The sequence below is a fragment of the Microtus oregoni genome, unplaced genomic scaffold (assembly GCF_018167655.1).
Source record: "Microtus oregoni isolate MIOR12 unplaced genomic scaffold, Mior012 000053F_ref0000044, whole genome shotgun sequence".
NCBI classification, from domain to species: Eukaryota; Metazoa; Chordata; class Mammalia; order Rodentia; family Cricetidae; genus Microtus; species Microtus oregoni.
In genome coordinates, this window is record NW_024543829.1 from 13,435,828 (window position 1) to 13,461,215 (window position 25,388).

The following is a 25,388-nucleotide window of genomic DNA, read 5'->3' on the forward strand; positions in this document are numbered from 1 at the left end:
TACAGTACTTTCTCTGGGATGAGATGGTTATCAAAGTTATTATTGTCACCATGTCTGTTCATCTTTGCTGAGAACATTATATCACAAGTATGGAAGACAAGAATAAGATGCTGGAGTGCTAGCAGATACACAAATACAGCAATATTAAAAACAATACATATACAATATTTTGGATTAAAATTTTTAATGTTATTGATTTGCTTAAAATGTTGTGAATAAAAACCTATTAATAAATATTTCATGAAAGTTTATTCACTTAGAATTTTACTTAAATTTTAACTCACTCAGTCTTGAAACAATATTGTAATTCAATGTAATTGGGATGTTTTGTTTTTGTTGTTTATTTTTGAGACAAGGTTTAACTCTGTAGTCCAGATTGGCTTCAAACTAACAATTCTCATTGCTCAGTCTAACAAGCAGAGGGATTAGAAATTTTAAAAATTTCTTTCTGTATGCCGACTTTTAAATAAACAACATTGCCTAAATATATAATGGTCTTTATAATTAGTCTTCTCTAGACTTTTCTTTTTCTATTTTAAATCCCTTTAGTGGTGGAGCATTCTGCAATGTTTGACAGGGCTTGACTCTTAGAAGATAATGGTGAACTAGGAAGAAATGAATAGTAAAGCATAATGTATCTGCCCTAAAACAATAACAAAAAACAAACCAACAAAGAAACCACTGCCAAATCCCAGTGAGTAAGAAACATGTGTATATTCACCTATATGTGTACATGTGTATGTACACATGTGTATGTACATATGCACTGACCCCTGTGATTGCCTGGACCTCCTGTCCTACAGTGGTTAGTCATATGCTACATGTGGTCAGTCTTAGCTAACTCACTTCTCATTTCTACTCCCTTCCATAATAAGAAACAGCGCTTTTCCTGTTATATACTTTGTCTAGCCACAATGAAGCCTAGATATAGCAGTTGAAGATTTGTGAACTGAATTTAATTAATCCCTCCTTGCTTAAACGGAATAGTGTTAAACTTTGTTCACAGCCTTTCAATTGCCCTTATCAAACCTTCAAGGTTTAAAGAGCTTTGGGTTGCTGATAGCTTCTTAGGAGACCAAAAACCTCTCACTATACCTACAAAGAATACAGTCTTCCTCAAAAGCTCCTAGCATCACATCTATCATTTATCACCATCTTAAAACTGAAATTCCATCTGTGCAAGATACTATTGGTTAATAAACACCAATAAAACTTCCTCATTAGAAAAAAATAGGATGAATACAATTTGAATAATTTGTGTTGAGAAAATGTTTTTTTCTTATCCCAATTCAGAAATCACCCAGCTACTGTTTTAACAAAACATACTTGGCACAAATCCATAACAATAGATTCTATACAAGCTAGAGTCTACATACTCATTGAACATCATCAATTTGGCCCTAAAACTGTGTGCTAAAACATTCTGATTGGCAGGTAAAATGCCCAGTGATTATTGCTTCCCCCAAAGCTGAGCATGACATGTTTAACCACAAGTGACTTAAAACTCTGTCTGCCAATTCCTCCTTCATCACCAATAAGTAAACATCACTGGAGAGTTTGTTTTGGATTTATCTGCATTGACCAAGCACTCATCCTCCGAATGAGCAAACGCTGAGATGAATTTTGAGTATTTTTTTATCCTCAGAACAGCATTTATTCTGATACAAGGAACTTTATTCAAACAATTCATAGCACAGGATTGTCACGCCTGCCTCGACCAGCAAGGAATACGCAACACCGGAACGCTTCTTGCTAGCAGTTTATTCAGGACTTCTCTCTCTCTCTCTCTCTCTCTCTCTCTCTCTCTCTCTCTCATTCTCTTTCTCTCTCTCCCCGGGCAAACCTCTCCCAGCCCTTAAAAAGGCACAGGCCGCCAACCCCGGATTGCCAGGTGGCCACTGCCCATAGGTCCTCGCATAAGCAAGCAGCTGACAATCATTGCGTGATAATAGCATGAATCAGGCCTTAGCCATAATGGAGTCAGGTTGGAGTGAGAATTGTATATTTCAAGAACCTGGTGTGAAAACAGCCCTGTTATTGATTCCATACAAGAAACTAATAAGAAATATATAGAGACAATTAAAAAATAGGTTGGAGATGTGAACAGAAATATTAAGGATAAAGAAGGAGAGCAGTGCATGTTGTGGATTGCAGAGGAATGCATCTTGGGAACACCCAGGAGTCTTTGGTCTCTTTCTTTGACATTATGCTTCATTGTCTAGTTATAAAAATACAATGTGCGACAAGATTATGTGTATACATATTGTAATGAAAATACATTGTATGGCACCGATTCAACAACTAATTAGATCCTGGATGGAAGTTATTCCTCTCAACTTGCTAAATATGCTTTCCTATTTGGGCAGAGAATTCCAGTTAACAGCACTATTTATAGCCCACAGGAAGTGCTCCTAGGTGGCATCAGCTTGCTCCATAGTCTGTGGGATTCTGAGGATAAATCACTGTGAGTAAAGACAGACAATCTAAAATGATCTCTTACAACTGAAAATCAATACATCAAGAACATAAAAGAGGGGGCTGGAGAGATGGCTCAGTGGTTAAGAGCATTGCCTGCTCTTCCAAAGGTCCTGAGTTCAATTCCCAGCAACCACATGGTGGCTCACAACCATCTGTAATGAGGTCTGGTGCCCTCTTCTAGCGATCAGGCATACACGCACAAAGGATATTGTATACAAAATAAATAAATAAATATTTTTAAAAAAAAAGAACATAAAAGAGTCTGGGATAATTCACTTGCCAAGCCATAAATTAGGCATGCATATCAATGCCACATGGGATGCAATACCTCATAAAAATAAGCTTAAAATTCTTAAAATATATGATTAATGAAACTAGCACAGCTTGAAATATATATATATTATACTGCTTACACTAATATTTTATACTCAGAGATTTATGCTTCTGAGAAATGGCATTTACATACACAGTATCAATAGTGATATTAAATCAGAATTTCTTGCTCCAAAGTCCAATTCTTTGGGTAGTGATTCATGTTTCACTTTTGAAAATGGTGATTTACACTAATGTATTTCTCATAAAATATATAATACTTCTTACAATTATTGCCAAAACTGTGCTCTAACCACTTCTATCAGGATGCCCACAGAAACTCTTCCCAAAGCAACCATAAATTTTTGAACTTTGATATTTTACAATAAAGTGACAATATTTCATACACTGAAAATTCTTGTGCCACTAACTCCGTGCCTCCTCTTCTGCCTACCCATCTGCTGCAGATATCCACAGCTCATAATGAATGGGGTGTGGAGAATTCACTGCCTTAATGTGGTCTGGGATCAGTTCCACTGACAATCTCTGCCCGCTGCTGTATTTCTAAATGTAACCCAAATCATGGTTTGAAGGAATTCTTATCAGAAAGCCTTAGCAACACTAAACTTCACCCAAGGATGGATTTCAACCTTCTGGAGTAAGCCTCCACACTGTGAACTTTAAGTGCAAATGCTCTCCACATCTGACCACCACCCCTGGTTTACTATGAAAAGAAAATGTAATACTCTCCAAGTGTCATTCTCTGTTTCATGTCTTCAAGGGACTGCTTTGCTGCTTACACCTTGAGACAATTTGTATAGGATTGTTCTCCCTTATAACAGTTTTCTCCTAATGACAATGGTTTCCTCTTACCTAAAGCCAGGAGGAGTAGCATCAAAAACATGGAGTCAGCTGATGCTAGGGGGTATCATGTTTACATGTATATGATCAAATCTACCCCCATGTTACATCTCCAATTTCCCACTTAAATGATGCATTTTAGATAGCAGTTAATGAGAGATTCCCTCCTTTGGAAGTTTGTAGCGCTGTTGCAGGAGGTCCTTCCGCTCCTCCAGCCAATAGCCACTGAGATACCAGCCCATTGGGATATGGTCTCTCTCTTTGAAAAAGCAGCCACTTCGCTCCTTGCTCTCTCTTTGCTTCCTGCTCCACTTCTGGTGACTAGACTCCCTTCCTGATTGCACAGAGGGCTGTTGTCTGGGACGGTGATCTGTAAGTTTCTTCCCCTTTAAATAAATACCACCCTATTAATCATAATTCCAAACTGGTGTGGGATTGTTTGTGATTTACACCTTCATCATCTGGCACCTGAATGTTTAGTTTTAGGACCCCTCCTTTCCCTGCTCGGCTGCCTGCCCCCAGTTTGGCTTGGCGCGAGCCCTCCCTCCCTCAGCCGCAGCCTGTGCCTTGCGGCCTGTGCCTTGTGTGTGGAGCCAGCAGTTTAATATGAATTATCACGCAGTGGCTTTTCTTGCTGCAGTTCTTTATATTTTCCCTTTAGACACCTCAGATTGACTTCAAGTCCCCACGCACCCTATTGTTTGCCTCCCCACGTGGATTTAAACTCCACAGACCCGCATAGTCTCTGCCCACGTGGTTTGCTCTTTTCTGAGTCGTTTTTAAATCTCTCTTGCAAGCGCAGCTCTTAAGTGTCGCGAACCAAAGCACGTGGTTGCCAGTTGCCGAAAGCTACAACCCCTCGGGGTGACTCTGTCACATGGAGGCATGCACGGCTTCTGGGTTACTCTTCTCTACCCCTGGATTCTGGGTTTATGGATCCATTACAGAATTGATTTAATTACATTTACTTTGTTGAGCAACTTGGATTTCCCAGTTTTTAACAAATACTAGGCGGACACTGAAACAGGACCCCTTTTTCATCATGACTTGGCAACAGCGGCACCTGCTGGATAATAGGTAATATGGCAGTTTTCGTTTCTAACACAAATTTTACTGTTTTGTTTACTAATACAATGGTTTATATCATGCAAGGTTTATATGACTATGGGGATAACTTAATTTACTGGTTACTAGGTTTCAGTATTCTTTTGAATATTCTAACATTTAGGAAGATGATGGCACTCCTATGAACCATACAATCTTTACTAGAAACTCATTCAGGTCAGGAGATTCAGGATTCAAAAGAGACAATAATAAAAAGACTTGAAATGATTGAAGAAATTATTGGAGCTGGTGAACAGAGTAAGAAGGCACAAGAACAGGATACAATGACACCACCAGCTATTAGAACTAGAACTGGCTTACCCAGGGTTTTAGCGACATACTCTGTAATTTATTCTGACAAAGCGTCAACTTCTAAAGGCTCAAAGGGAGTCAGAGAAGCTAGATGGACGCCAATAGCAATGAATGATCTAAAAGAAATTAAGCAAGAAATTGTTAATTTTGGCTTGCACTCTGCATATGTTAAGGAAATAAGGACTTGGGCTTCTAATGCTAGAGCTACCCCCCATGATTTCCATCAGTTAGTGTCTGCAGTTTTAGATGACAGACCTTCCTTGATGTTTGGAATCTATTTCAGAGAAGAATCTAAACATATGGAACAGCAAGGAAGAGCAAAAGTTGTGGAGGTTTCCCAAGATCAAATTCTTGGTGCAGGAGAATATGCTGATCCACAGGTCTAAGCTCTTTATGACAATGAAGTACTGTGTCTATGTCACCAAGCAGCTTTAAATGCTTGGAATAGGATACAAGATCCAGCAAAAAGGGTTGAATCATATATCAGGATTAGGTAGGGACAGAAAGAACCCTTTATTGACTTTTTGCAAAGATTAATTAAGGCTCTGAATATAGGGGTAACAGACCCAGAAGCTAGACGAATATTTCTTGAATCTCTAGCTTTTGAAAATGCAAACATAGATTGCAAAAAGATAATTGGGCCTTTAAGGTCTAGATCAGCACCTATGGATGAATGGTTGAGACGTTTAGCTATAATGATGAATCTTGGGTAGGAGAAGCGATTTGTAAAGCAATGAGGAGACATCAAACTTGTTTTAATTGTGGTAAATTAGGACATCTGAAAAGGGATTGCAGACAAAGAATTTCTAGGAGTAATATCTCCTCTGGGAATGACAAAAATAGGAGACCTTGGCCTTCAGGTATATGTAGGAGATACGGTAAAGGCTGACATTGACCCAACGAATGCAGGTCAACAACAGACAGACAAGGCAACCCGATACCATCGGGAAACTCCTTGACGGGCCTCTCGCAGACCCCCAAGCCTACAGTGGCCCAGTCATTCCCAGTCACAGTGGAGAACGTGCCTCACCAAGGAAATTAAAAGCTCCAATTTCTGCTGTAAAAAGTAATACTGGTCTAAATGATGAATTATGCCTGGAGGATGAGTCAAAAAAAACCCAGTAGGACAGAGTAAACGTATATTTTGGCAGACTTCTATTAACAATCAAAGACCAAAGCTAAGAGTCTGTATAAATGGCACTTTTATTGAAGGCTTATTAGACACAGGTGCCAATGTAAGTATCATTACTCCAGAATCTTGGCATCCGAATAGGCCTCTTCAAGAGGTAGAAATTCAGTTCCTGGGAATTGAAACCCTATCTCGTGTAAAACAAAGCACAAGATGGGTTGAATGCATAGGACCTGAAGGGCAAATAGGAAGACTAAGGACATATATAGCCAATATTGCCATAAATTTATGGGGCCGTGACCTGCTACAGCAATGGAATACCCAGATTAACATTCCTGTATTTCCAGGAACTCATAATTCTGGGAAGGATATGATGAGGTATTATGGATAAAGGTCACAAGCCATTCAGGCTGTACAAGAACATACAGCAAATAGCAAACTTTTAGTGGTACCAACAGCCCTACCTTTAAAATGGCTGAGAAGCCATATGGATCAAACAGTGGCCTCTAGCTAAAGATAAATTACAGGCATTGGAACAGCTGGTGCAAGAGCAACTAGATGCTCACCATATTGAAGCATCAACCAGCCCTTGGAATTCTCCTGTGTTTGGTGTAAAAAAGAAATCTGGTAAATGGAGAATGGTGACAGATCTAAGAGCTGTCAACAAGGTAGTTCAACCTATGGGCCCACTACAATCTGGAATTTCTTTGCCTTCTCTATTACCAAAAGGATGGCCTCTTGTAGTTACTGATTTGAAAGATTGTTTTTTTTTCACTATACCTTTACAAGAAAATGATAGAGAAAAATTCACCTTCACAGTGCCTACTTATAATAATTCTCAGCCTACTAGGAGATATCAATGGACTGTCCTCCCACAGGGGATGCTCAATAGTCCCACATTGTGCCAATATTTTGTAAGTGAGCTATTGGAAATAATTCGTAAGCAATTTCCCAAGTCCATAATTTATCATTACATGGATGATACTTTGTTGTCTGGTTCAAACAAAGAAAGATACTTTAGAAAGAAATAAAGAAAGTCTTGCCTAGGTGGGGATTACAAATTGCCCCTGAAAAGATTCAAAGAGGAAATTCTATTAATTACCTAAGTTACAGAATAGGATTAGAGAAAATTAAAACACAAAAGGCACAAATTAGGAGAGACCGGTGACAGACTCTTAATGACTTTCAAAGAATGTTAGGAGACATTTCCAGTCTATGACCAGCTGTTGGGATAACACCTGATCTAATAGTTCATTTAAACAAAACCTTAGATGATGATAAAGATTTGAATAGTCCAAGAAAACTGACAGCTGAAGCAGAAAAGGAACTGACAATGATTGAGGAAAAATTACAGGAGGCACATGTGGATAGGGTGAACCCAAATCTTAGCTGCATCCTAGTCATATTGCCTTTCAGAATTTCTCCAACAGGTATTTTAATGCAGAGAAGATATTATTTTAGAGTGGATATTTTTCCTAATAAACCAAGTAAAAAATTTAAAACTTATGTGGAAAAAGTCTCTGAATTAATTATAAAAGGTAAGCTGAGACTTCATCAACTAGCAGGTATAGACCCTGCAGAAATTATAGTGCCTTTTACTACTGAGGAAATAAAAAAGTTATAGGAAGACAATGAACCATGGCAAAGAGCTTGTGCTAATTTTTTGGGAGAAATTAATAGCAACTATCCCAAAAGTGGTAGACTTAACCTCATAAAGAGAACTTCTGGGATTCTTCCTAGAATTGTACGTGATGCTCCAATAACTGGAGCCCATACGTTCTATACTGATGTAAATAAATCAGGGAAAGCAGGTTACAAGTCGGATAAATTGAGTAAGGTGGAACAAAGCCCTTATAATTCTGTCTAGAAGGCAGAATTATATGCTATTCTTATGGTGCTAAGGGATTTTAAAGAACCTCTTAATATAGTTACAGATTCACAATATGCAGAAAGAGTTATTTGCATATTGAAACTGCTGAATTTATACCAGATGACACGGAGTTGACTTCATTGTTTATCCAGGTACAAGACATAATTAAGAACAGGCTTTTTCTGAAGTACATAACACACATCCGGTCCCATACAGATCTGCCTGATCCTCTAACACAAAGCAACACTGAGATTGATCAATTATTAATTGGAAGCATGTTGCAGGCCTCAAAATTTCATAAAAAGCATCATGTCAATAGCAAAGGCCTAAAGAAAGAATTTTCCATTACATGGCAACAAGCTAAGGACATTATAAAGAGATGTCCTACTTGTTCTTTCTATAATCAAACACCATTGCCTGCAGGGAGTACTAAGAGAAATGAAATCTGGCAGATGGATGTGTTCCACTTTATGGAATTTGGTAAATTAAAATATGTACACCACACCATAGACACGTATTCAGGTTTTCAATGGGCTACTGCCCTGAGGTCAGAAAAGGCTGATTCAGTAATCACACATCTATTGGAAGTTATGGCCATCATGGGTATACCTGCACAAATAAAGACAGATAATGGTCCAGCATATGTATCTAAGAAAATGAAACATTTTTTGATTATTATAATATAAAACATATTACAGGTATACCAAATAATTCTACAGGTCAGGCAGTTATAGAAAGATCAAATCATACTATAAAGGACATGCTGAACAAACAGAAAGGGACAGAAGAGACTACATAATGCTTTATTAACCTTGAATTTTCTTAACGCTAATGAGAAAGGAACTACAGCGGCAGAAAGACATTGGATAATGGAAAAGTCTGCTGAACTAAATCAACCGATGTATTTCAAAGATGTGCTGACCTCTCAGTGGAAGCCAGGAGATGTGCTACGTTGTGGAAGGGGTTTTGCTCTTCTTTCCACAGGGGAAGAAAAATTGTGGATACCATCAAAATTAATAAAGTTTCGATTTAAAGAGGAGAAACCTCTTGGAAAAGAGAAATGACAGCTCATCCACAATGATGATATTCATACAGGCGGTAAGAAAAACATATAGTACGGGGGCAGGGTTCTCTTCTTACCTCTGAAGGAAAACACTCATCTTCAAAAAATTCAAGGGACCCTGGATGTTTGAATACTGACAGATGGAAACTATTTACAACCCAATAAGAATCAACAAGAAAATCAACCCAATAAGAATCAACAAGAAAATCAAACAAGTCTCGTAAGTAAAATTATTCTACTCTTATATTTAAATATGTATTAATGTGCATTTATTTATAAATATATCAAGCTGGTTTTGAAGTTGGACTATGGCTCAGTCCCTCTCCAATTCCAAGCCTCTTGGTAAGAAAAAAACCCAGAGTTTCTGGAGTTTCTGTCTCATGTCAAGAGCCATGATATGGGACAAAAGAAATATGAGTTTAGAAAACATCTTTGCTTTTTTTCATATCTATCATACTTTTCATTGAATATATCTTTCATGCCTTTCATTGAATATATATATATGTCAATATGATTAATGTTTAAATTTTTCACAATGAACAATGAGTTTTTCCTGAAGTGACATTTGAAGTTTCCAGGAAGATGATGGGGCCTCACAACAACAACTCCACCTGGTTGATATGACGCCATGATATTGATAGCGCTACTACAAGACCTGCTTTGGATACCAGCTGCACAAGACAGTTCCAACTTGGTTTGCTAAAATGGTGCACATCTTGTACAACATTCTGGCCAGACCGCCACAAAATACTCAGAGACTATTTGCAATTTTAAAAGACATTGGTCTTGAAATTTAACCATCATTTTACTTTCACAGGATCCCCCAGAAAGAACGTCGCCCCCATGACAGCTGGAAGTAATTCTAGAGGACGATGTCTCCTCTCCCAGTACAGTTTGCCCCTGGGTTTAGGGACATCATTTAGGGGTTGGGAGGTTGGGGGAGGAATTTTATAAGCTCAGGGATCATTTTGAAAAAAAAAGAGGGATGATGGTATAATAGATTTGTAATTGTGAGTTACTGTTTTTAGACAAATATATTGGTATCGATTCTTGTATATTGATACAAAGTTAAATTATATTGACTACTGTATGCATGCATGTTTCTACCTCTGTTTAAAACATTTTTTATGTATTGATATATATATATATATTGTATATATTTACCATATTGCAGTGTACATTTCTACCTCTGAATAAGATACCTATATATTGTTTGTATATTGATATATATTTACCATATCGCAATGTATATTTGTACATTGTTTATATTTGGAGGTCATTATCCTCATTTGTTACACAGTTGTTTATTGTCTTAGTCTTTAAGTTAGATAGGTATTGAGAATTATATAGATCAATAGTATTCTAAGTTTGTCATTTATAATTAGACTAATCAGGTTCTTTAGATACATAGAGATTATACTCAGTATAGATAAATAATCTTCAACCCCTTCAAAGAGCGGTAGAAAATGGCCTTTAATCTAACTCAGAGTTTCGTGATAGTGAGACACAGTTGCTCCTGGCAGCACCCATCTATTCCCGAGAGAATGTTGAGCACCAAAGACACTCCACCTGGAGCCTTTCTTTTTGGCAGAACTGGCCTTTGGGCAAAGAAATGCTCATACCTCAACCACTGATAGAGATACAGAGTGTGCATCAATGGATAAAACAGGACTGTCATATCCTGCCAAGACAGGGTAAGATAGTTTTGAAAAGTTGCTTGCCTTTGAAAATGGTATGTCAGTTATGTTAGGCCTTAGCCAAAGTTGGTAGCTCTCTGTGATTTGTTGCATGTTTTGGAAGTTGTTTAACTGAACTTCCTAATTACCCAGGTAACATTATTTCCCTTCTCAGATCTTCGATGAGGTTGAAGACTATATAAATGTAGTTACTTTTCTCTCATGACTTGGCCAAGTTATTTATTATACAAGACCTAAGCTAGTTAGAATAGGATATTTGTACTTATTGTATATAATTTCATAGTAGGTTTAGAACTCTCTTACTTAAACAAAAAGGGGAGGTATTGTGGGAGGTTTTTCCACTCCTCCAGCCAATAGCCGCTGAGATACCAGCCCATTGGGGCGTGGTCTCTCTCTTTAAAGAAGCGGCCACTTCCCTCCTCACTCTCTCTTACTTCCTGCTCCACTTCCGGCGACTAGGCTCCCTTCCTGATTGCACAGAGGGCTGTTGTCTGGGACGGTGATGTGTAAGTTTTTCCCCCTTAAATAAATAACCATTCTATTAATCATAATTCCAAACTGGTGTGGGATCGTTTGTGACTTCCGCCTTTGCCTTCATGTTTATTTGTGGTTTTTTGACATAGGGTTTTTCTGTTTATCTTTGTATGCCCTGGAACTCACTTTGTAGACAAGACTGGCCTCAGACTCACAGAGATCTGGCTGCCTCTGCCCCTGCCTCCTAGTGCTGGGAATAAAGGCATGCACCAAACACACTTTTTTTTTTTTTCATAACAGGGTTTCTCTCTGTTGCTTTGCCTGTCCTGAATATCAGTCTGCAGAACTAGGTAGCCTTAAATCCACAGTGATCTGCCTGCCTTGGCCTCCCTGATCTCTGAGGTGTTTTATCATCTCTCTGCCTCTCTGTTTCTCTGCTGGCTGTCTATCATCTCTCTCTCTCTCTCTCTCTCTCTCTCTCTCTCTCTCTATCCCTCCATCTGTCCATTCATTTATTAGTTTATTTATTTTTTTGCTTTCTGAGACATGGTTTCTCTCTAGCTTTGGAGTCTGTCCTGGATTCAGACCTGGTCAAAGCTATATCTGAAAATAAAACAAAACAAAAGAAAGCAAAAGCCAGGCAGGACTGTATGGTTGACCTTCCCTTTCCCCCTCTTCCATGGGCTCCTCAGAGGGGGTGAGGCCTCCTTCAGGGAATCCACAGAGCCTCTGCCCAAGGCTCTCCAGGGGATCCACTCTCTCCCTTTCCCCCAGCCCCAGGGATGCCAGCTACATCTCAGACAGAGGTAGCAGGCCCTCTGGCTACCCAGGATGTGATAGACACAGACACACAGAGAAAGAGGGAGAAATGCTGCCCACTCTCTCACTAAATGCAGGCATGCAGAAGGAACAGTGAAAGAATCAGAACTGGAGAGATGGAATTTCTTGAATTTCCAAAAAACAAAAACTAGATCCCCAGATCTAGTGCCCTCTTCTGATGACAGGGAGTATAGCAGATATTTGGGCTCTTGTGATCTTGAGATCTACCCCAATTAAATAGTGCCATTGCCCTATCATAAAGGAAGAGGGCACTGCATATAGGCTTGCTTGATATCACACACATACATTGCCCGAATTGCTGCCTGCCTGCCTTCCTCTGTGACCCCTCTGAGAGTGCCTGGTACCTTCAGAAGACAGAAGATGGGGTGTGGGACTATCTATCTATCTATCATCTATCATCTATCTATCTATCTACCCATCCACCCATCCACCTATTTTTCCATCTACATATGTATCTATTGATTTATGTAATAGTTTATTCATTATGATTTTTTAAGACAGGGTTTCTCTCTAGTTTTTCCTGTGTATTTATTTTTTTTAATAAAAAATTTCCACCTCCTCCCATTTCTCTCCCTCTCTCCCCTCCCCCGCTCCAGTCCAAAGAGCAGTCAGGGTACACTGCCTTGTGGGAAGTCCAAGGTCCTCCCCCCTCCATCCAGGTCTAGCTTCCTGGTGAGCATCCAAACAGACTAGGCTCCCACAAAGCCAGTACATGCAGTAGAATCAAAACCCAGTGCCATTGTCCTTGGCTTCTCAGTCAGCCCTCATTGTCAGTCACATTCAGAGAGTCTGGTTTGATCACATGCTCGTTCAGTCCCAGTCCAGCTGGCCTTGGTGAGCTCCAATTAGATCAGCCCTGCCATCTCAGTGGGTGGGCGCACCTCTCTCTAGTTATTAAGTCAGTACTGGAACTAGCTCTTGGAGACCAGGCCGAGTGCTGGAATTAAAGGTGTGCACCACTACTACCCAGTTAGAAGTCTTTTTAACAAGTGGGCAATTAGAGCTACAAATTTCCTCATAGGACTGATTTTACTGTGTGCCAGGGTTTGTGTAGGGATTTGCTTTCATTTTCTTGAGGGAATCGTCCCTCCCCCCTCCATCTGTCTCCCTTATTCCATAGCTCTCTTTTGGCTTCAATGAGTTCTGAGGGCCTCTGGTTTGAGTGTGATACACACAGAGATTTACTATTAAGGAAAGTTCAAGATCAAGATCCTTTCCTAACTCTGTGACCTTGCAACAGAGAAGTTTCAAAGTGTGTGAAGGGTGTGCCTACAGCTCCACTGGACTTTCTTTGATGTGCATATCTGTTGCCTTTCCTGTAAACATCCTTGTTTGAGTTGGGAAATTGCTGATTTGTGTTCAGGCAATTTCATGTAATGGCCCTGGCTGTCCTGGAACTCACTTTTATAGACCAGGCTGTCCTCTTGGTTACATTTTTTTCTTCTTATTTTCTATCTTCAAACCAACATTTCTTCTCTTTTCTCTTTTGTGTAATTTATGCTTTGCTGTTTATTTGATTTTGTTTTGTTTTTCGAGGCAGGGTTTTTCTGTTGCTTTAGAGCCTGTTCTTGGATCCAGTCTAGCCTTGAACTCCCAGAGATACACCTGCCTCTGCCAGATATGGAGCCAGTCAATTAACAAGAGATAATCTCCTCATATGAACTATTGAAAACATATTTCATCCTTTGTTTAAAATAATGTGTAACATGGAGGCAGAAATAAAGAGTTTGTTATGTAAAATATTTTAAAGGATTATGACCATTTATCTGCAAATAACTATTTCAGGCAAATAAGAGCACATTCACTTCTGCAGAGTTCTTGCCCATGACTCTCCAGTAATTGTAAAGTCTCCAATTATTACAATAAGTTTTAGTAATACAGATATCATTTGTTACAACAGAGTGGTGATTTTAATTAGCTAGTGCATGTTTATGTGTTTTTTAAATGAGATTCTTTTCACAAAGTTCTTATTGCTTCTTGAAACATTTTATTTAATCATTCAAAAAAAGAACAGCTCATAGATCATAAGAAGAGAAAAAAGGTAAGTCAGAAATTTGGAATGTTGTATCCTGACTTCACAGGCAAGAAGAAAATTCATTTAGAAAGAAATGATGAAATGTGATACTGTTTCCATGGTTAAGAGGATATGATGCATAATTCTCACCTTATTGTCATCTGTGTAGACATAAAAGTAAAAATTAAACATGGTTGACCAGACGAGAAAGTTTTCACCCTTGTGAATGTATGAGTACAAAATTAAATATAACAATATAGAGTATAGAGAAGGAATTGTACATGAACAGTTCCTTTCCTAGAAATCACCAATATCTTGCGCTTTGGATTCTATAGGAGCACTATTGACAGGAAATAATAACATTTTTTAGCCTTACATGAAAATTTATATTGAGAGATTTCAAGGAATATACTAAAAACCTGATAGTACCTTATCTGTGATAAATCATATGCCACAATTATAAATAACTAATATTTTTCAAATATCATGACACAGTTTCTTGATGGAATATAAATTGAAAAATTTAGCAATTCTGAGTAAGATAAATATCCTTCAAACTGTTTTATAATTAAAAATATGCTATCCTTCATTTTGTCACAGTAAGATCCTCAGTTTTAAAAGAAAAATAATAACCTGTCTAGATTTTACATTCATTTTTTTTCTTTTGGTCACATAGTAATCTCTAATTGTTTATGTAATATGGACAAATCCAACCAAATATCAAGATGATTAGGCATGACCCCTGTTTCTACTCACCTGCAGAAGGTCATTATTTAGGACAAGTATCTGTAAAAGAACATAAATGTTCTCATATGAATATGAATATGAGAACAGCTCCCCAAAGATTGTTGCTGGAAATAACAACTGAAAGATATCATATGGCTAAATATAATCTGATTCAGGGATCTTACTGATTAGATTGGTAGATACATTGTTGATGGATAGGTAGATAGATAGATAGATAGATAGATAGATAGATAGATAGATAGATAGACTCAGTGTGTAATATACATGTATTTATGAATATACAGTGATATATATGTATAAATATATATAAATGCTATGGATAAAAATATTCATTGAGGTTACCTGTAGCCAGAACTTCTCGAATGTTTTCTGGTGGTATGCTATGTTCCTCAGCATATGCCTCAAGTTTCTCATGTTGCTCAGGAGTCAAGGGTTGACCTTTTCCTACATTGCATGAATGACAATGTCAGAGACATGTTCAGTAGAATTATGGAGAATTTATAATGTGTCCTTATTATCCCACCACAATATACAATAAAAATCCCAACTGCTCCAAATTCATTTACACTTGGTGAGTCAATACAGGCAATAAAAATTTTCACAAGTTCCATGGACACTTTAAACAAAGTTTAAATGTTGGTATGATATCACTTCTCAGGGTCTCATGATGCATCAAAAAATTTTAAAAAGCACCTTCTCTAGAGAATTCACTCATCAAAGTCTTATCCACTTTCAAAAACATAACACTGAAAAGTCATGAGCCTGTCAATGGAACCTTCATATTTCTCCCAAATCTATACTTTAGAATTCGTGTTTTAATTTAGTACACACTTGATCAAATGACATCTAAAATGGTTTGAATTTTGGGAAAATAATATTTACTCTATTCTTTCCAGTAAGGAAACATGAAAATAAACTCTTCCAATACCCCTAGTCTTCAATGACTATGCTACTTGAATTGCAATATAATGTAAAAGTTACTCCACAAAACAAACAGACTGTCATTTAGTGGAAAGGAGTTTGGAAATACCATGATACTGTATTTGGTGGGCAAATCTGTCTTATTTCTCATTTACAGGGTTATACTTTCATTAATGTTTCAGAGAACCCACTATCATTCTTACCAAGAACAAAAATCAATTTTGTTCTCCGGTCAGCTCTATCCACATTATCACCAGCAAGGACTATGTTGTCTTCTGTTGCAAACACAGGTTTAAATACATGATCACCTTCAACTGCAATAAAGACACATTTCAAAACTCAGTGTCTTTCGTTTTTCTACCTTGTTTGACATCACCTGTTGACAAAACATTAATATTGACCCTGACTCTAGCGGTCATCTCTGATTCACTATCTCATGACACATGTGGGCAAAGGTATTCTTGTAGTCATTCATTTTACATATCCCATCATAATGTGGTGACCAATCATTTCCACTCTTTAAACGGATAGTGCATCCTAGGTACATACACTTTCCTTTTTTTTTCTGAATTCTTTGTGTCAAGATCTGTGGAATCACTCTTTTGGTTATTCCTTCCCATTTCAACCAGATCCAAAAGGCCACTTGTCAATTTCCTAAAAGTTAACTTTGGTGTCATACCATAATAAGATCTGGTGAGCAAATGGCTGCATATGCAAAAAGAGACTGTACTCATTAGAAATGTGCAAAACAGTTTTCTTATTGTAAGATTATAGATGTAAAATGTAAAAATGAATATTTTAAGTTTACCAGACATTCATATTGTTTGTGAGTTAATCTTTCTATGTATGTTTTTGTGTGCATATGCCTTCTTTCTCTCTCTTTGTCTCTCTCACTATCTTTCTCTCTTTCTGTTGTGTGTGCATGAATGTGTGTGTGTGTGTGTGTGTGATATTTCCACTTACAGACACTGATTGAATGATAAAATGGTCCACAGAAAAATAAATGGATTTAAGTATTTGGTCATTTTCTATTATGTGACTGATTTTCATATCCATGTAAGCATTTTTTTTTTTTGGCCAGAAGAATGTACCTTCTCTTCATTTAAAATAAACAAAAATTTATGATGTGTATAATTCAGTTGAATAGTGTTACTATTATTTTAGCAATTGTTTTTCAAACTGAGGTAGTCAGTTTGAAATTCTTAAACAGCTTCTCCCCTAACTTTTCAAAAGTGAATTTTATCATCCAACGATCTGAATGTTATGATTTTTACAAAATATATGAAAAGGAAACTTTAAAATAGCACTGTTAATTTAAACTCTATATGAATCCAGGATGATAGATAATGTCTATAATATAAGTACTTGATAGCCTGAATCATGAAGTTTGCAAAGAAGTTTGAGGCCACTGAGAGACCTATTAGGAAGTGGCAGGCCTGTCCAATAACAATCAGAGATACTGTATGAAAGAAAGAACACCGAATATTATCTAGAAACAAATTTTCATGCAGGAAACTATTTGGAGACATTTTGTTAGAATATCTCAGTTGGGTGGAAGAATTGATAACTTTCCCAGTAACCAAAATTGTTCTAGGTCCATGTACCTATGCGTGGCTGAGGTGTCAACATGTATGTGCACACCCACAATGCTTTTGTTCATAGAGGAAGTGTCCAGATCCCATACTTACACTGGGTTCTGTAGTTGCCATCTTCCTGCTTATACGCAGTGACTTTGGTCCGTGAACATTGGTTATTCGCACTGAAAATCAAACAGAAGAATCATGGTTTATTGTATTTATCTTGTGAATTCATATTAAATATCTTCAGGTTTTAAAGAACTTGAGATACTTCAATATCTATGAACAGCATTCAGAGCTAGAGGAGACAAATCTCTGTTTACCTTACTTTTCAAAATTCTTGTTTAGAAAATACCACTCTGTTTATTATCATACATATGAATTACTTTATTTGTGGCATTTTTCCAAGTGCTATGAAGACTCTATTTTCTTCCTTGTCCAAATTTCTCTATTCACTGAGTATGATTTTCAGTATATTAATTCTCCCTTTCTAGACCAACAATAATATGTGCACAATATTTTATGAATTTGTTTTAAATGTTTTTATGATTAACCTAAAATTACAACTGTGACTAGAACAAATTAATGGTTCTAAGTATTTTAAATTCTTACAGTCCTATGCACTCTTTCATTGAACATTGTCATCTGAATGTCAGAAAGAAAATTTTTGAACTAGAGCATCAGAGACATGCTCCCAGTAGCTCAGACCCAATATAATCACACAGAAACAATATTATTTAAATCATTGCTTGGCCAATCACTTAAGCATATTGCTAGCTAGCTTTTTCATGTAGAATTAACCCATTCAGTAATTTATATTTTACCACAAAGCTTGTAGCCTACTGGTAAGGTTCCAACTTGCAACTTATTTCTTCCCCCACTGGTGGCTACATGGCATCTTTTTTCACTCTGACTTCTTTTTTTCTAGCAGTCAGCTTAGTTTTCCTCCACCTAGCTCTACTCTGCCCTATCAAAGAAAAGGTATTTATTCTTTATTCATTAACAAATAAAACAATATATAGAGAGAAAGATTTAAAACAACAGACCTGGATTTGCAAATTAGATTTTTCTGACCTGTGTGTGGAAGAATTTTTTATGACACTATGACTAAATAATATAACATTATTTGACTTTGACCCAAATGCTCACACCTACCTTTTGACTTACTAGAAGTGAGGTCCTTAGAGTCTCATGATTCTAATATTAGGGCATAAATTCAACCACAGGCCTCTAGCCACAAGGATTCTCAGAAAACACTCATAGAATTAGAGACAGATTCTAACTTTTATGTGGTGCCCAGACCTAACCCATCATGGAATAACATAATCACATTTCTGAAGATGAGATTTTCAGTTTCATAATCAGAAACTGAACATTCTCCTGTAAATTTAACAACATAAAAATATGTGGACCATAAACGGTCTGCTCAGGTTACACCATTGACAATTAGCTTACTTGACATAAAACGTCATTTCCATTTGACTACAATCCTCATTACAAGTAATTTCTCAAAAGTAGACTCTCATAGGTCCTCCTTCTGCTATCCTGTCCACATTGTCAGAAGCGATGGCAACGGTAACCCACTTTCCTTCAGGCTGGACAAACAACAAATGCAATTGGAATGTTAGTCGATACTAACATCACTGATCCCAATCTTTGGAAATATGTAAAATAATTAAAAATATACATCAATAATAGTTTATTAGTTCAAAATTATGCTTCTAGAGATGAAGATTAATAACTGGTAATAAGATAACTCAATTTACATAGCATTTTAAACATAAGACTTTTTGGAACTACTCGTATTTTGGTATCCTATGTTCTGCAAATTCAACCCTTTGTTTTTTTAGTTCATTTGTTTCATCTTTGAGAAATCTGGCTGGAAAGTGGTAACTGAGTAAAAGTTAGGAAGGTCATTTTATGAATATGGACTTGCATGGACAAACTGAATTAAACAACACATCCACAGAAGTAAGCTATTGAAGAACATTAAACCTATTCACAGACCAAATGAATTTACCTCAGCATGAGTCAGACCAAATGCCAAAGCCAGCAGTAGAAACTTTACCATGGTGGTGCCTGCCTTTGCTCTTCTGCAGATGCTCAAAATAGGATATTAGTTGTGAAGGAACTGAACTGACATAGCTTTTTATGCAATTAGTTAGAGGGAGTTTCATGGAAACAACCAATGATTCTGCACCACAACAACCTGCATCTGTCCAGTATTTCTACTTTGACCCTGCTTTGTGGCATATGATCTCTTATCCTTAAACTAATAAGATTAGGCTAAAGGTCAGGGTCTGTTGGGATGATTAATTGAGCATTCCTGTCATAAAGATCTATCCCTGTGAGAACATTCAAGTAATCTTTTTGCCTTCAAAACTATACTGGTTGGTAAAGGTCACATTGCATATGTGTATGTCATACATGAATCATTTAAAACCATGACATCTGCTTTAAAATATATCCCAAAACTAAACATAATACTGTGCAGTTAAATTGATTTAAAAATGTGCCCTGGGCTATATGAGCCAAAGCAACCACATTATTAGAAGATAAGATGCTAAAACTTGACAAGGATTTCCTATAAAGGTATTGACATATCTTGTGCTACCTTTAAGTGTTCCAATATATTGACTACTTTATTCCTCCAGTAGACTGAATTCAAAAGCTATGGCACAAAGCTACAAAAGATATCAAAAAAGCTAACTGTATAAATAATAGAAAATGCTGCTAGATGTCTACTGTCAATATGTACAGATATCACTAATCAAAAGAAAAAAATTAAGTGAAACAGTCTATAAAAATAATGACATTCAAAAAAACTGTACAATGGGCAAATGGGCTCTGCATTCAAGCTCAAAATATGCTTACATTTCCAACATCAAGGACCCTCCCTGCCCAGTTGATATCTTTACACATCAAAACCAAGGTCTGTGTTGTGGTTAGCCATAAGATCTTGTCATTCATTTCTAGGAACAACCAAGCTATCAGGACTCTGCAGAACTTGTTTATCTTCTCGGACTTCCCTCTCTGACACAGGGAATAACCTCTAGCTAGTACTTTGGCATTTTTGATTGACAACCTATGATTACTAACTACGCCATTAAAATAAATTAGTCAGTCCTGGTGTGGGAGGTACTTCTGTCTGTTTGTTACTTTTCTTTGTTAATGAATAAAGAAAGTGCTGTGGCCTGTTGATATGGTATAACTTAGGTGTGTAGAGAAGACAGAATTGAATGCTAGGAAAATGAAAGAATCAGGGAGACACCATTGATCTGTGGCCTAGGGTAGATATGCTGAAACTTTGCTGGTAGGCCATGACCTCATCTTGATATACAGATTAATTGAAATGGGTTAAATTAAGGTGTAAGAGTTAGCCAATAAGAAGCTAGAGCTAATGGGCCAAACAGCAATTTGATAAAAAAAAACAGTTTCCGTGTGATTATTTTGGGGAGGGTAGCAGGACAAACAAGTGATCTCCTTGTGACAATGGGCACCCATGTGACCAAATAAATCCACATAAAACCTGAGAGGGCTTGAAAATGAATTCTAGATAAAAATAAAATACACAGTTTAACACAGCTTCTTGCTGTTTTCTGGCAGTGTGCCTCAGCTTCTTTAAGAGAGGTTGTCCTGATTCAGCCTTAGCAGGAAAAGAGCTCAGCCATTTTGAAATGCCAGCTTTCTGGGTTGTTCTGCCAGCATGACCTCTGGCTCTTTCAGACAGAAGGCCCCACTACAGAGCATTTGAATAGGGTTTGTGGGCAGTGTGTTGCAACTGTTTCATGGCAATGTGTACTAGCTGTGTGCCTGAAACTGGGATGGTGTGTGAGACTCGGAGATGCAGGCAGCTCCACCATGCTGGACTGTGCATAGTGAGCAGGCAGTATCATATATACAATAGCAATAACATAGCTTAAGTTTTAAACTGTGCGGAACAAGCAGTGATTTACCATATTTGACCTGGCTATGGTGCAGCTTAAGTTTTTAAGAAGTGCTTAGCATTTTAGGAAGTGTTTCTGGTCAGAAAATATTTACAGATATGCAATAAAGACAAATCCAGATAAAAAGACCTCTAAATGAGTCATAGTGTTGGATAAATGTATGTAGGCTTGGGAGAGTGAAGAAAAAGCGTATAGAGAGTCATAAAATAAAGTTAATGCTTAAAAGAAAAGTATAAGGTCTATAAAGTGACAGACTACAGATAGTCATAGATTAAAAGAAGTAAGAAAAATAAGACATATAAAGAGGGAATATACACAGAGAGTCTGGATTATGTATATTATTGTGTTATTTTTGAATTTTTTGACTGTGAAAAAGCTAAGTACAGAGAGGCATTTCATTGTATGGACTGTTAAGTTAAACCGACATAAAGGTATCATGATTTCAAAATTTGAGTCTAAGGATATGTTGTTTTGGAAAAGAGGTTCTTCTTTTGTTGGCATAGAAGATGAGAACATGTGGATTGCTTCCAGACCAAAATGGTTTCATAGACCAAGACCCCCTGAAAGGTCGCCATGAACACCCTCAAAAAATTACTTTGCCAGATATTCATCAGTATGGTTATAGGATAGGGCCATTTCAGGTTCCCTCTCCTCAGCTGTCCAAGGAACTAGCTGGGGACATCTCCCTGGACACCTGGGAGCCCCTCTAGAGTCAAGTCTCTTGCCAACCCTAAGATGGCTCCCTTAATTAAGAAATATACTTCCTTGCTCCTATATCCACCCTTCCATTATCCCAACAATCCCATTCCCCCAAGCTCTCCCCATCCTCTGCTTCTCACTTTTCTCTCCCCAGTTCCCCTTCCCCCCATCCCACCACACCCCCAAGTTCCCAATTTTTGCCCGGCAATCTTGTCTACTTCCAATATCCAGGAGGATAACTATATGTTTTTCTTTGGCTTCACCTTCTTATTTAGCTTCTCTAGGATCACAAATTATAGGCTCAATGTCCTTTATTTATGGCTAGAAACCAATTATGAGTGAGTACATCCCATGTTCATCTTTTTGGGTGTGGGATACCTCACTCAGGATAGTGTTTTCTATTTCCATCCATTTGCATGCAAAATTCAAGCTGGGGATAAACAGAGACCCACATTGGAGTACTGGACTGAGCTCCCAAGGTCCAAATGAGGAACAGAAGGAGGGAGAACATGAGCAAGGAAGTCAGGACCACGATTGATGCACCCACCCACTGAGACAGTGGGGCTGATCTATTGGGAGCTCACCAAGGCCAGCTGGACTGGGAATGAAAAAGCATGGGTTAAAACTGGACTCTCTGAACATGGCAAACAATGAGGGCTGATGAGAAGCCAAGAAAAATGGCACTGGGTTTTGATCCTACTGCATGTACTGCCTTTGTGGGAGTCTAGCCTGTTTTGATGCTCACCTTCCTAGACCTGGATAGAGGGGGGAGGACCTTGGACTCCCCACAGGGCAGGGTACCCTTACTGCTCTTTGGACTGGAGAGGGAAGGGGAGAGAAGTGGGGGGAGGGGGAGAAGAGTGAGGGAGGGGGAAGGAAATGGGAAGTGGGGAGGAGGGGGTAATTTTTTCATTAAAAAAATTACTTTGCCAAACTGGTGACTGAGATGAACCTAGCACACAGGATACACCATAAGAGACCTGATGAACAGCGTCCCAAATCAGCAGGAAGCACTATGGAAAAAACTATGCCCATATTCCCAAATATTGTCTATATTTATTTACATTTATTGGGTGATATGATATAGATATGAATAATTTGCATTGGTATGGATCTTGGTTTCTTGATACAAATTTAAGATAGTCTGTTATAATATATATGTATATTTCTCCACTTGAATAAGATATTGTGATAGTGTAACTCATTTAAAAATTATGATTTATTATTGATAAATATATGTTAATAGATAATCACCTATAATAGTCACACTTGTAGTCATTTTAGTTATATTTTCTAGATGTATAAAGATATATTTAAGTTAGATAGGTATTCTTCAAATCTTTAAGAGACCTTCAGAATATGGCATTTAAAATGTTTAAAAACTTAAGACTTAAGACATATCTCCTTCTTGGCATACTAATCTACTGTAAGAGAAAGATGGGCATTGAAGAGGCTCCTTATGGAACTGCTTAGCCATTTGGGAAAGAAACTGCTTTTGCCTGGACTGCTGAACTGGACTTGCACAATCCACAGAGAAATGACTGCTGAATTTACCTAAAGGTGAGACAATCTTTTGGGGGTTCATGCTTCATGAAACAGTCTGTGAGATATTCTGCAATATACAAAAGAAAGTAACTGGTACACTGCCAATATAGATGGAACTCTCTTTGAAATTTCCTGCTTCATGGAAAAGTCTGCTGAATACTATGGGCCTGTAGGCTGAAGATGGATGTCCCCACAGTACAAAAGAATTTTGGGTGACTGTCCAGGCAGTGAGATGTCTCTGTCATTTCTAGAGTTTTGGAAATTGCTTAAAATGCACTTCCTGTTTTCTTAGATAATATTATATCCTTCTGATATCTTTGATTGAGTTGAAGAATTTATAATTATAGTTAGTTTTCCTTAGTTATAATAAAGAATGAAGTAGATATAAATATTGTAACTGTAATTCTTGCTTAATACCTGTTATGTTATATGGAATTTTACTATGATAAACTTAAAACCTTCCTTTTTATTTAAACAGAAAAGGGGAAATGGTGTGGGAGGTCCTTCTGTCTCTGTGTTGCTTTTTTTGGCTAATGAATAAAGAAAGTGGATTGGCCTGTTTATAGGGCAGAACTTAGGTAGGCAGGGAAGAAAGAACTGAATGTTGGGAGAAGGAAAGAGTCCTGGAGACACCATTGATCCATAGCCAGAGGTAGATACGCTGAAAATTTGCTGGTAGGCAACAACATCATGGTGATATACAGATTAATAGAAATGGGTTAAATTAGGACATAAAAGTTAGCCGTTAAAAAGCTAGAGCTAATGGGCTAAGCAGTGATTTAATGAATACATTTTCTGTGTGATTATTTCAGTGCTGGGCAGCTAGGACGATCAAGTGGTATCCTTGCAACACAGCCAATCATGACACTTTCTTTAAATTATATCCTATTATTATCTCTATCTCTTTTAATTTTGAGATTATAGCATAATTACATCATTTCCCATTTTCTTTTTTTCTCTGTAAACCTTCCAATATTCACCCTTCATCTCTATCAATTTTGTGGACTCTTCTATCACTAAACGTTTTGCATGCATATGAGTTCCAAGGTAGCAAGTGAGTCCTAAACATTTATCTGAAGATTTGGAACTGGGAATAACAGAAGAGACCTATCATGCAACATTTGTTTTTTTTTTTTGTCTAGGTTTTCTCACTCAGTAGATCCTTTTATAGAGCCTGCCATTTGCCTGCAAAGGTCACAATTTTATTTTTTACAATGAAAAATTTATAACATGTTGTACATGTATCACTATTTTATTATCCATTAGACATCTGTAGAACATTTAGGTTGTTTTCATTTCCTAGCTGTTGTGACTAGAGCAACAATGAACATGCACGAGAAAGAAGCTGAAAGGTGTTTCTGATTACACATATTCACTTTTCCATGAACAATAAATATGTTGTAAGGAGTGGCCTTTTCACTAAAATGTTGATCCAAATCTTTCTGCAAAAGAATATCTACCAGCAATATGTTCCTTAACATTTTTAATGAAACAGTTTGTTTTAAATTATCATGGTCTATGGACCCTGATAATTTATAAAAGAGCTGGGCTTTTTGTTAACACACATCATGGTATAAACATTCCCCAAATATATCAACCATAATGACTTAGAAAATCAATACTCTTTAAATTTCAGTTGAGTGACAAATAGAGTGCCCATCACCAAGAAGTGCCTTTGGCACAGGATTCCTGCATCATCTAATTCAATTATCATCATCCAGATTGACATCAAATTGGAAAAGATTTACTTTACTATTTTCTCCTTCCATCATCGTTCTTCTTCTGTATGGCAGGAACA

General features: G+C 37.3%; 1 pseudogene; it reads right to left on the minus strand.

The window, feature by feature from the left end:
- The window catches only part of LOC121437603, a 33,870-nt pseudogene extending 14,400 nt beyond the window's left edge, over nucleotides 1–19,470 (minus strand).
- Nucleotides 19,471–25,388: the final 5,918 nt, after the last annotated feature.